The sequence below is a fragment of the Taudactylus pleione genome, unplaced genomic scaffold (assembly GCF_031769625.1).
Source record: "Taudactylus pleione unplaced genomic scaffold, aTauple2 ptg000331l, whole genome shotgun sequence".
Classification (NCBI taxonomy): domain Eukaryota; kingdom Metazoa; phylum Chordata; class Amphibia; order Anura; family Myobatrachidae; genus Taudactylus; species Taudactylus pleione.
Window position 1 is genome coordinate 937,834 of NW_028284732.1, and position 12,422 is coordinate 950,255.

The 12,422-nt window shown below is 46.6% G+C and overlaps 1 protein-coding gene across 1 annotated transcript in view; it reads left to right on the plus strand.

The window, feature by feature from the left end:
• The window catches only part of LOC148509123 (NXPE family member 2-like), a 112,110-nt gene that overhangs the window by 58,609 nt on the left and 41,079 nt on the right, over positions 1 to 12,422 (plus strand). The gene's annotated exons all lie outside the window — the stretch shown is intronic.

Here is a 12,422-nt window from a genome sequence, read left to right on the forward strand (position 1 = left end):
TCCATCGCTATTCTTTCAAACAGCACCTCTATAATAGGCAATGGAACTAGTGGACCCTTAAAATGTGGCCTGGGAGCATGATACTGACACTCAGGGCAGGATGCGCAAAAGTTAGACACCTCTTTATGAAGCCCGGGCCAGAAAAACCTCTGCATTATTCGCTCAGTGGTTTTCTCTACCCCTAGATGGCCTGCCGTTATATGACCATGGGCCAGATCCAGCACTGTTCTTCTGTAGGCTTTGGGAGCTATTAGTTGTTCCACAATATCTTCCCCCTTCTTAGTCACTTGATATAACAAATCCTGACACATTGCCATGTGGGGATAGGACAAAGGACTATCAGGGTCTACGGGTTTACCATCAACTACTTTTACATTCTCCCTGGCTTTTACCAAAGTAGGGTCATTCAACTGCTCCATGGCAAAGACCTCTCTTCTGACCTCTAAATCAGGCAGACGATCACCTGGCCCAACAACACTTCCCACCTCAATGGGAGGCCACCGTCACGCTCCGCATTCTCTAGTTCGCCAACCATAGTAGAAAAAGGGAATAACTCTGACTCAGAAGAAACTCCCTCCTCCACTACATCGACAACCTTCTCAAATGGATCGGGGTTGTTCACCTCTGGAACAAAACGGCTTTCCCACAACTTCCAGAAGTGAGCAAAGTCTCTCCCCAATATTGCATCGTACACCAGACCATGCACCAAACCCACAGAAACTATAGCAGAGCCACATGGTGTCTCGATGTTCACCTCGGCCGTAACATAATATCGAGTATCCCCATGTATGCAGGTCACACCAACAGTTTTCCCCTTACGCCTCAAGGGGTTCACCAGCTCAGCTTTTATAAGTGTCACCAAGCTACCAGAGTCTAACAGTGCCTCTACTCGGTTGCCATCTACAGTGAGTACACACATGTGCTTATCAGTCTTAGCCTGCCGGTCAGCCGTACAGGCTGTGCAAAGAAAGACCCCCTGCGGTAGACATGAGCAGTATCACATTGTATAGGTTCAGTTGTACGTGAACAATTAGCGGCAATATGGCCGAAGCCACCACATTGGAAACACTGAGTCATATTAATGTCTAGTCATTTACGGGGCAAGAACCTTCCTGGCCTGGCAGGCCTGTCTCCAGGTCCTACACCCTCAGTCTTAGGTACATTCCACCGCCCAGCACCCTTCTCCCCTGGAACAGTCTTACCAGTGTCTGTGGGAGTTCGCCGGTGCGCCATCGGGGCTCGGTGGGGCATACTCATCAGCTCGTCAGCCACCACGTACCTCTCCACCAGCTCGACCAACTGGTCTGCTGACTTAGGGTCTGCATGGCTCACCCACTTGCGCAGAGTCGCAGGTAATGATCGCAGGTACTGGTCCATCATGACCCTTTCCACGATCTGTGGTCCCGTCAGCGTCTCGGGCTGTAGCCATTTTGAGGACAGATGGACGAGGTCATGCATCTGTGAACGTGGAGGCTTGTCCATATGGAACTCCCAGCGGTGGACCCATTGGGCACGAACAAAGGTAGTGACTCCCAAGCGAGTTAGGATCTCCTGTTTTAGTTTTTTATAGTCCTTGGCATCAGCCAGGCATAAGTCAAAATAGGCCTTTTGTGGCTCCCCAGACAAAAAAGGTGCCACCAGACTTGCCCACTGCTCCTTAGGCCAACTCTCCCTTTCGGCCGTTCTTTCAAATGCGGTGAGATAGGCCTCCACATCATCGCCCGAAGTCATCTTCTGGAGGAAGTGACTGGCTCGTATGGAGTGAGTGGTGGTGGGAGGACCAGTACCAACATCTCTGGGCCGGGCGATCAGGTGCTGTACCTCTTCTTTTATGGCCTGGCTGTTTTCCGCTAAGGCCCGGCGGGTTTCCTCGATGGCAACCTGTTGTTGCCCCTGGGCTGTCTCCAAGGCCGACAGTTGCACCCTGGTGGATTCCTGCAGAGCCCTGGTAGATTCCTGCTGAGCTCTGGTAGATTCCTGCTGAGCTGCTGTAGCTTGGAGCGGGGCTTTAATTATGTCCTCCATTTTGTCCTGGGGTGTAGGATGGAAGCTGAACCTTGCCTCTCTGAGCATGGGCTGACGCCTCCTCTATGGGACTCCAAGGACACAGCGTTATTTCCACACTCACAAATTGGGTGTCTGTCCCTTTAATTTTTAAACGGAAAGTTTTCCTCTTGCTGCAACTTCAGTGTGTGTGAGTGCCTGCATTCTCCACCATATTGTGACACAGTCAGGTTAGGGGGTCCCTCTCCTGGGTAGAGGACTCCTTCCTTACACACACAGCAGCTGGGAAACAGTACGCCAGACTGGATTCGAGTACAAGCTGGTCGGCGCCAGTCTTTATTGTGCAATGTCAGAAATAACATAAAGGAAACAAAACATAACTCCTAGCCCTGTCGGGGCACTAACTTCACAGGTGGTTCCCTCACTACCAGAACCTGGCAGGGCCTAATGCCCTCACCAGCAACAAAGGCACAGCACAAAACTCACAGTTAGGTTTTCAAGTGTCTCTGAGCAAACTCCCTGTCTGCTCTCCCAGGTGAGACACTCAGCCCTAAACACACTAGGCTTATATTGGCCACTCTCAGGTGGAAACCCTAACAAGCCTGTTACCAGGCTGCGAGAACCAAAACCTGGAGTGGCCGTGGGTGGAGCCCTCCCTCTCCTCTCACCCAGAACCCCCAGGTCCCAAACCGGCTTTTCAAAAAGCCGAGACTCAAGCCTGCTACACTGCAGACTTTCTACTGGGGGTTTAGAACACATAAGACAGGAATCTGGGACAAATGTACCTGCCACAGACCACTTTACCAGTGATCCTATCACAATATATATATATATATATATATATATATATATATATATATATATATACACACAGTCCAAGGTGCGGCACTCTCCATAATAAATAGTCAAGACAACAGGTGCGTTTAAATTAGGGGTGTGCACCGGCCACTTTTCGTGTTTTGTGTTTTGGTTTTGGATCTGGATCTTTCTTCGTGTTTTGGATCTGGATTGGTTTTGCCAAAACCTCCCTTCCGTGTTTTGGGTTCTGGGTTTTGTGTTTTGGATCTGTATTTTTTTGAAAAAAAGCATAAAAACAGCTAAAATCACAGAATTTGTAGGTTTTTCTGCTCCTATGCTATTATTAACCTCAATAACCTTAATTTCCACTCATTTCCAGTCTATTCTGAACACCTCACACCTCACAATAGTGTTTTTATGTCCAAAAGGTTGCACCGAGGTAGCTGGATGACTATGCTAAGCGACACGAGTGGGCGGCACAAACACGTGACCCATCTAGGAGTGACACTGCAGTGGCAGACAGGATGGCAGTTAGAAAAACTAGGCCCCAAACTGTACATAATGCAAAGAAAAAAAAGAGGTGCAAGATGTAATTGTCCTTGGGCCCTCCCACCCACCCTTATGTTGCATAAACAGGACATGCACACTTTAACAAACCAATCATTTCAGCGCCAGGGTCTGCCACACAACTGTGGCTGAAATGATTGGTTCGTTTGGGCCCCCACAAAACAAGCTGGCAATTAATGTGTCCCTGCACAAACTGGCTCTACGGAGGCAAGATGTCATCCTCATCCTCCTCATCCACCGATTCCAGTGGATGGACTGTCTGACATGCCTACTTGGATGCTGTCACTGATGTAATCCTCCACCATTCTGTCAATGGTGACAGTATCATATGCAGTGACAGTAGACATGTCAGAAATTGTTGCCAGGTCCTTCAGTCCGGACCAGATGTCCAAACTTGGTCCTGCCTGCCCTGCATCACTGCCAGTGGGTTGCTTAGGATACCTAAGTTTTTTCCTGGCAGCCCCAGTTGCGGGAGAAAATGAAGAAGGAGCCGTTGACGTGTCACGTTCCGCTTCAGCTGACAGTGTGTTCACCAGCAGGTCTTTGCACCTCTGCAGGCTTGTGTCGGCCGGAAAGAGAGACACCACATAGGCTTTAAACCTAGGATCGAGCACGGTGGCCAAAATGTAGTGGTCTGATTTCAACAGATTGACCACCCTGGAATCCTGGCAAAGCGAATGAAGGGCTTCATCCACAAGTCCCACATGCCGAGCGGAATCGCTCCGTCTTAGCTCCTCCTTCACTTTCTCCAGCTGCTTCTGCAAAAGCCTGATGAGGGGAATGACCTGACTCAAGCTGGCAGTGTCTGAACTGACTTCACGTGTGGCAAGTTCGAAGGGCTGGAGAACCTTGCACAACAAGGAAATCATTCTCCACTGCGCTTGAGTCAGGTGCATACCCCCTCCTTTGCCTATGTCATAGGTGGATGTATAGGCTTGTATGGCCTTTTCCTGCTCCTCCATCCTCTGAAGCATATAGAGGGTTGAGTTCCACCGCGTCACAACCTCTTGCTTCAGGTGATGGCGGGGCAGGTTCAAGAGTGTTTGCTGGAGCTCCAGTCTTCGGCACGCAGTCGCTGAATGGCGAAAGTGGCCAGAAATTTTTCGGGCCACCCAAAGCGTCTGCTACACGCCCCTGTCGCTTTTCAGAAAATTCTGCACCACCAAGTTTATTGTGTGAGCAAAACATGGGACGTGCTGGAATTTGCCCAGATGTAATGCCCGCACAATATTGGTGGCGTTGTCAGATATCACAAATGCCCAGGAGAGTCTAAGTGGGGTAAGCCACTGGGCGATGATTTCCCTCAGTTTCTCTAAGAGGTTGTCGGCGGTGTGCCTCTTACTGAAACCGGTGATACACAGCGTAGCCTGCCTTGTAACGAGCTGGCGTTTCTGAGATGCTGCGACTGATGACGCTGCTGCTGTTGCTGCGTAAGGTGATACATCTACCCAGTGGGCTGTCACAGTCATATAGTCCTTAGTCTGCCCTGTTCCACTTGTCCACATGTCCGTGGTTAAGTGGACATTGTGTACAACGGCATTTTTCAGGACACTGAGGACACTTTTTCTGACGTTTCTGTACAGTCTCGGTATCGCCTGCCTAGTGAAGTGGAATCTAGACGGGATTTGGAACCGGGGACACACTACCTCCATCAATTGTCTAAATCCCACTGCACTAATGGCGGATACCGGACGCACGTCTAACACCAACATAGCAGTCAAGGCCTCAGTTATTCGTTTTGCTTCAGGATGACTGCTGTCGTACTTCATCCTCCTCGCTAAGGACTGTTGGAGGGTCAATTGTTTAGTAAAAGTAGTGGTGTTCCTACTTCCTCTCTGGGATGATGAACGACTCCCAGCAGCAGCAACAGCAGCAGCAGCAGCAGCAGCAGTAGGCGTAGCAATGCAGGATCCTCCGGAGGAATCCCGGATAGGAGAGTCAGTCATGCCAGTGACATGGCCTGCAGGACTACTTCCGATCCTGACTAAGGAGGAAATTGACGAGGAGGGAGTTGACGGTGTGGTTTGCAGGCGCTTGGATACAACAGGACAACGGGATTTAGGTGTCCCTGGACTGCTTACGGTCTTAGCCAAAGTTTCTGAACTTGACAGTAACTTTTTATGAACGCGCTGCAGGTGCCGTATAAGGGAGGATGTTCCTAGGTGGTTGACGTCCCTACCCCTACTTATTTCACCTTTACATATGGTACATATGGCAAGACAGTTGTTGTCCGGATTTGGATAGAAATATTGCCAGACCGAAGAGGTGGAATGTTTGGTCTTCTGCCCAGGCATGACCGTGATGGGCTTTTTCATCCCACGGACAACAACTGTCTCCCCCGGAGCCTGATTTAAACAAACCACATCACCATCAGAATCCTCCTCGCCAACTTCCTCCTCAGCGCCAGCTACACCAGTATCCTCATCCTGTTGTACTTTAACAGTGACATCTTCAATTTGCATATCAGCAAGTGGACTGTGGGTGCTCCTTTCAGCACTTGCAGGGGGTGTGCAAATGGTGGAAAGAGCCACCTCTTCCCGTCCAGTGCTGGGAAGGTCAGGCATCGCAACCACCACCACACTTGGACTCTCCTTGGGGATTTGTGATATCTTCTTAGAAAGCACAGTTCTTCGCTGTGCTTTTGCCAGCTTAACTCTTTTGATTTTTTTAGTGGGAGGAGGGCTTCCATCGTCATGTGAAGCTGAACCACTAGTCATGAACATACTAGGGATTGACCTTAGCCGTTCCTTGCCACTCCGTGTCGTAAATGGCATATTGGCAAGTTTACGTTTCTCTTCAGCTGATTTAAATGTCTTTTTCAAGGTCATTTTCCTGAACTTTGCCATTTGGGATTGTATGTGCCCTCTACTATGACATTGTTCATCGGCCTTGGCAGACGACGTTGATGGCATGTTATTGTCTATGTCATGACTAGTGGCAGCAGCTTCAGCACTAGGAGGAAGTGGTTCTTGATCTTTCACTATTTTATTTTTATCGGAGAAAGTTTGGTCCTCCATTTATGTTATATCAATTTGATATATACGTGCGGCTAAACACAGAAAATAATTTTTTTTTTGGTTTGGACTGGAGTGTACTTTCGGGGGTTACAGCACCCTTAACGGTCAAGCCAGCCGGCCCTTTACTTATGACACAGGCGCACGCTTGGCACTACTTTGTTGATGCACGTGCGGCTACTGCGCACACAATTCACAAACACAGAAAGTTATTTTTTTTTTGGTTTGGACTGGAGTGTACTTTGGGGGTTACAGCACCCTTTAACGGTCAAGCCAGCCGGCCCTTTACTTATGACACAGGCGCACGCTTGGCACTACTTTGTTGATGCACGTGCGGCTACTGCGCACACAATTCACAAACACAGAAAATAATTTTTTTTTGGTTTGGACTGGAGTGTACTTTGTGGGTTACAGCACCCTTTAATGGTCAAGCCAGCCGGCCCTTTACTTATGACACAGGCGCACGCTTGGCACTACTTTGTTGATGCACGTGCGGCTACTGCGCACACAATTCACAAACACAGAAAATAATTTTTTTTTTGGTTTGGACTGGAGTGTACTTTCGGGGGTTACAGCACCCTTAACGGTCAAGCCAGCCGGCCCTTTACTTATGACACAGGCACACGCTTGGCACTACTTTGTTGATGCACGTGCGGCTACTGCGCACACAATTCACAAACACAGAAAATAATTTTTTTTTTGGTTTGGACTGGAGTGTACTTTGGGGGTTACAGCACCCTTTAACGGTCAAGCCAGCCGGCCCTTTACTTATGACACAGGCACACGCTTGGCACTACTTTGTTGATGCACGTGCGGCTACTGCGCACACAATTCACAAACACAGAAAATAATTTTTTTTTTGGTTTGGACTGGAGTGTACTTTGGGGGTTACAGCACCCTTTAACGGTCAAGCCAGCCGGCCCTTTACTTATGACACAGGCGCACGCTTGGCACTACTTTGTTGATGCACGTGCGGCTACTGCGCACAAAATTCACAAACACAGAAAATTATTTTTTTTTTGGTTTGGACTGGAGTGTACTTTGGGGGTTACAGCACCCTTTAACGGTCAAGCCAGCCGGCCCTATACTTATGACACAGGCGCACGCTTGGCACTACTTTGTTGATGCACGTGCGGCTACTACGCACACAATTCACAAACACAGAAAATAATTTTTTTTTTGGTTTGGACTGGAGTGTACTTTCGGGGGTTACAGCACCCTTTAACGGTCAAGCCAGCCGGCCCTTTACTTATGACACAGGCGCACGCTTGGCACTACTTGGTTGATGCACGTGCGGCTACTGCGCACACAATTCACAAACACAGAAAATAATAATTTTTTTGGTTTGGACTGGAGTGTACTTTGGGGGTTACAGCACCCTTTAACGGTCAAGCCAGCCGGCCCTTTACTTATGACACAGGCGCACGCTTGGCACTACTTTGTTGATGCACGTGCGGCTACTGCGCACACAATTCACAAACACAGAAAATATATTATTTTTTTAGCACTTGGGGGGAGCACCCCTGATGGACAGTGCACCCCCTGGACAACACTACAGCACCCCTTTAGGACTGGGACACTGCACAGGACTTTGGAGTGGACACAGCCCCTATGGAGAACTGACTGCACAACACAGTCCAGCCAGCTGCTATGGACTTTGAAGTAGTGGACACAGCCCCTATTAACAACAGCAGCACAGCACAACACAGCCAGCCCCTATGGACTTTGAAGTAGTGGACAACAGCAGCACTACACTACACTACACTACACAGCCCTAACTCCCACCCTCCCTCTTCACTGTCCACAGCCGAGTGAGAAAATGGCGCCGACGCGGGTACCTTATATAGGATCCAAAACCCGCGAGACTCGGAAGGCGGGATGATGACGTTTTGCCTCGATTTCAGATCCGAGTCAGGCGGGAAAAGTCGAGCCTGACTCGGATCGGACTCGGATCGGGGTGGCTCGGGGGGGTTCGGATTTCAGAAATCCGAACCCGCTCACCCCTAGTTTAAATCAACGTTTCAGTACATTAGTACTATCTTCAGGATTATAAAATATAAAAGCATACATCTTACCTTATATACCATCCACCTCTAAGTGAAGCCACGCCAAAAAGCCGGGACTGGCAACCCATCCGGCGGCAACTAAAAATGACGTCATTGCGTTCAGAAATGCGGACGCATGACATAGACAAAAGCCATCACCAAGATAACAGATAAACAAATGACCAGCGCTGGAAAAGAAAACAAATCAAATCAATTAAAGGTATATACAACAAATAAAAATAATAACCAATAGTTTAACCAATAGTAAGACACAATGCAATATTCATTAACAATACATATTAGCAATACATTTTAGCAATACATTTATGACACATAGAGAAAATATAGATAATACCCATCATAGAAACATCAATCAAAAACATGAAAGTGCAACTGATTCATTCAGTCCCCTTTGTGCTAATACACTAAGGCGATGAATCCACCTTGCTTCGCATTGTAGTAGTAAGCGATTACGGTCCCCTTCTCTAATAGGTGGGGGACCATGGTCAATCATGCGGTACCGCAAACTCGCCAAACTATGATTAAATAGGGCGAAATGGCGAGCTACAGGTTGTTCACTAGTGCCGCTCAATAATGCTGCCCTAATACTAGAGTGGTGCATAGCCATTCTTTCTTTGAACTTGCATTGCGTTTTACCAATATAACATAATCCACAGGGACACAAAATCTGGTATATTACAAACGTACTATTGCATGTAAGATGATGTAAAATATCATATTTTCTTCCAGAATGTGGATGATTAAAACTATTCCCTGGGATAAGGTAACGGCAAGTCACAAATTAACATTTAAAGCAACCTGGCTTCTGTATAGGTAAAAAGTGCTTCACAGGTTTCTTCACACTAATGTCTGCTTCACTAGATGGTCATGCAAATTGCGGCCCCTTGAATAACATGGCATGATTTTCTAAGTCAGATAACGGTAAAGCGCTATCAGATTTAACAATAGACCAATTGTTTTTGCTGCCCCATTTATATGTGTGTGGTTTATATATATATATATATATATATATATATATATATATATATATATATATTGTGATATAGTTGGGGTAGGGGGTCCCTCTCCAGGGGTAGATGGACACTTCCTTACACACAGCAGCCAGGAAACAGCACACCTTTCCAGTGTTTTCATGCAAGCTGGTCGGAAACCAGTTTTATTGTGCAATATAAACAACAAAATAAACAAAACAGAAAAATAAATCCTAGCCCATCTGGGCATTAACTAGACAGGTAATTCCCTCTCTACAAGTGGCAGGGCCTACTGCCTTACCACAAACACAGCACATCACTTCCAAATAACAGAGTGTCTTTGAACAAACCTCAGTGTCTGTTCTCCCCCAGGGTATGTGAGACACTCAACCAAAACCTAACACAGCTGAGCCACTTCCAGGTGCAACTACTAATCAGCCTACTCTCAGCCTGAAAGGCCCAACACCTGGAATGGTCTGTGTATGGAGCCCCCCCTTCTCTTCTCACATCCACACCCCTAAAACCCATTATCTGGCTTTTACCAAAAGCCAGCACTTCTGATCTGTTTGGCATAACAGACTTTTCCTGGGGTTTTAAGACACATATGATAGGAATCTGGGATACACATATATGCCATCCCAGACTTATCCAGTGCTTCTACCACAATATATATATATATATATATATATATATATATATACTGTATAATCCACTTACATGCTGGATGGCACTTCGGGCTTTTAAATCAATAAAAATACACTGAGACAACCATTCCAGTATCAGCGTTTCAGAGCTGCTGCTCTTTTATCAAGACATAAAAAAGTGAATAAAGCCTTTATACCTTTATAGATGATAACACCCTGTGCACTTCAACATCAGTCAGACCCTGGGGAGTCCTGGTGATGTCATCAAATGGCGCCAATGCACCAACATCCCAGCATGTCTTGAGGTCTGGTCTGAGCATGTGACCCATCACCATGACAATATCTGTCAACAAACATAGCGTTATAACAAAGACCAGGTAATAGCAAAAATTTGCGATATCATGCAGACTGATTTATTAAGATCTAAACAAGCTGACTCAAAATCAAGAATTTCATGATAATCTAATCTACGTCGTCAAAGTATGTTAAATACACACAATAAAAACAATCTGATTCCAACGTTACAGAATATATAAAAAAATAGAAAATAGGCTGAATCTATATATGGACTAGCCACAAATAACCAACTATATTAAATTATAGAAAACAGGAGAAGGAAAGCATTTCATTCAAGCCAAATGGTTGCACCATATTCAATACGTGTATCCACCTTGACTCACGTCTTAACAGTGCCTTGTTATGATCCACACCCTTACGTGGTACAGGCTCATGGTCTATCATTTTGTATCTAATGGTAGCTAAGCCATGCTTTAAGTCACAAAAATGTCTCGCGACTGGCTGATCTGATTCTTTGCCCTCCAACACTGCCTGTATGGCCTATCTGTGGAGGGCTATACATTCTTTAAATTGGCCGGTGGTCTTGCCAATATAATGCAGACCACAGGGGCATCTGATGTAATAAATCACATATCTGCTAGTGCATGTAAGAGGGTATTTGATAGTAAATCTCTTCCCCGAATGTTTGTGAACAAAAGAATCTCCCATTTCTAAAGAGCTATATGTAATACAGCCCAAGCATCTAAAGTTTCCAGGTTTGCATGTCAAGAAATGTGATGGACCCTTAGATTTAATGCTAAAATGTCATTGTGAACAATTTTGTCCCTGTTGTTCGGACCACTTCGATAAGCTGGCATGATTCTGGTGTCCTTAAATGCTGGTAATTAAGGGTCCGTTGTGACAATGGGCAATAATTTATGAGCTTCAGCCATTAGATCCATGTTGGTCACTGAAAATTCCTGTGTCCACAGCATGATGTTATACTGCTTATTCTTCAAATTAGGTTGTAGACAGTCTGACCTAGATAGTGACAGCACTTTTTCCTTGGCAGCCTTCAATGTGCATGGATGATATCCACGGGCTAGGAACTTCAACAACATTATATCCATTTGTTTTAAGGCAACTGTCGGGTCACTACAAATTCTAAGGCCCTCATTCAGAGCCACTCGCTATTTGCGGTCGTTCGTTCTAAAACAAGGGGTGGCTATTCAAATGAACCGTTCGCTGTTTGCGGTCTGTTCACGCCTCTATGTCTGAACGAGCGAGCAAAACTTGCGTTCGATTTTTGGAAAAATATGCCCCCTGGCCGCTCGCATCCTACGTCATGTCCGCTATTTATTAGATTAATCGAGTACATCGACAAGGGTATGAACTGCTCGCTATTCTTGGGGTTGGTTTTTGCTACCACAATTTTGCGAGCAGTTCTGACTATAAAATAACCCAGTGACGTGGTCAATGACGCTGCTGTTTTAATTATGCACACCCATAAAACGCCCGTTTTGACCTTTAAGCACGCCTGCGTTCTGATTTCCACTCCCCATTTTCAAGCACCTTCCCCTGTTACCACCCACATACGCCTCTTTCTGTCACTCAAAATAGCAGGCATTCGCTATTTTGCGAGCACATGAATTTCGGCCACACTGACTGGTTAGCGCATGCGTATAACGATCCGTACGCATGCGCAGTTGGGCTAACATCGCTCAGAACGAACGAGCGGCCGCTTACGAGCGGCTCTGAATCAGGGCCTAAGGCCCTCATTCAGAGCCACTCGCTATTTGCGGTCGTTCGTTCTAAAACAAGGGGTGGCTATTCAAATAAACCGTTCGCTGTTTGCAGTCTGTTCACGCCTCTATGTCTGATTGAGCGAACAAAACTTGCATTAGTTTTTTTAAAGAATACGCCCCCTGGCCGCTCGCATCCTACGTCATGTCCGCTATTTATTAGATTAATCGAGTACATCGACCAGGGTATGAACTGCTCGCTATTCTTGGGGCTGGTGTTTGCTACCACAATTTTGCGAGCAGTTCTGGCTCTAAAATAACCCAGTGACGTGGTCAATGA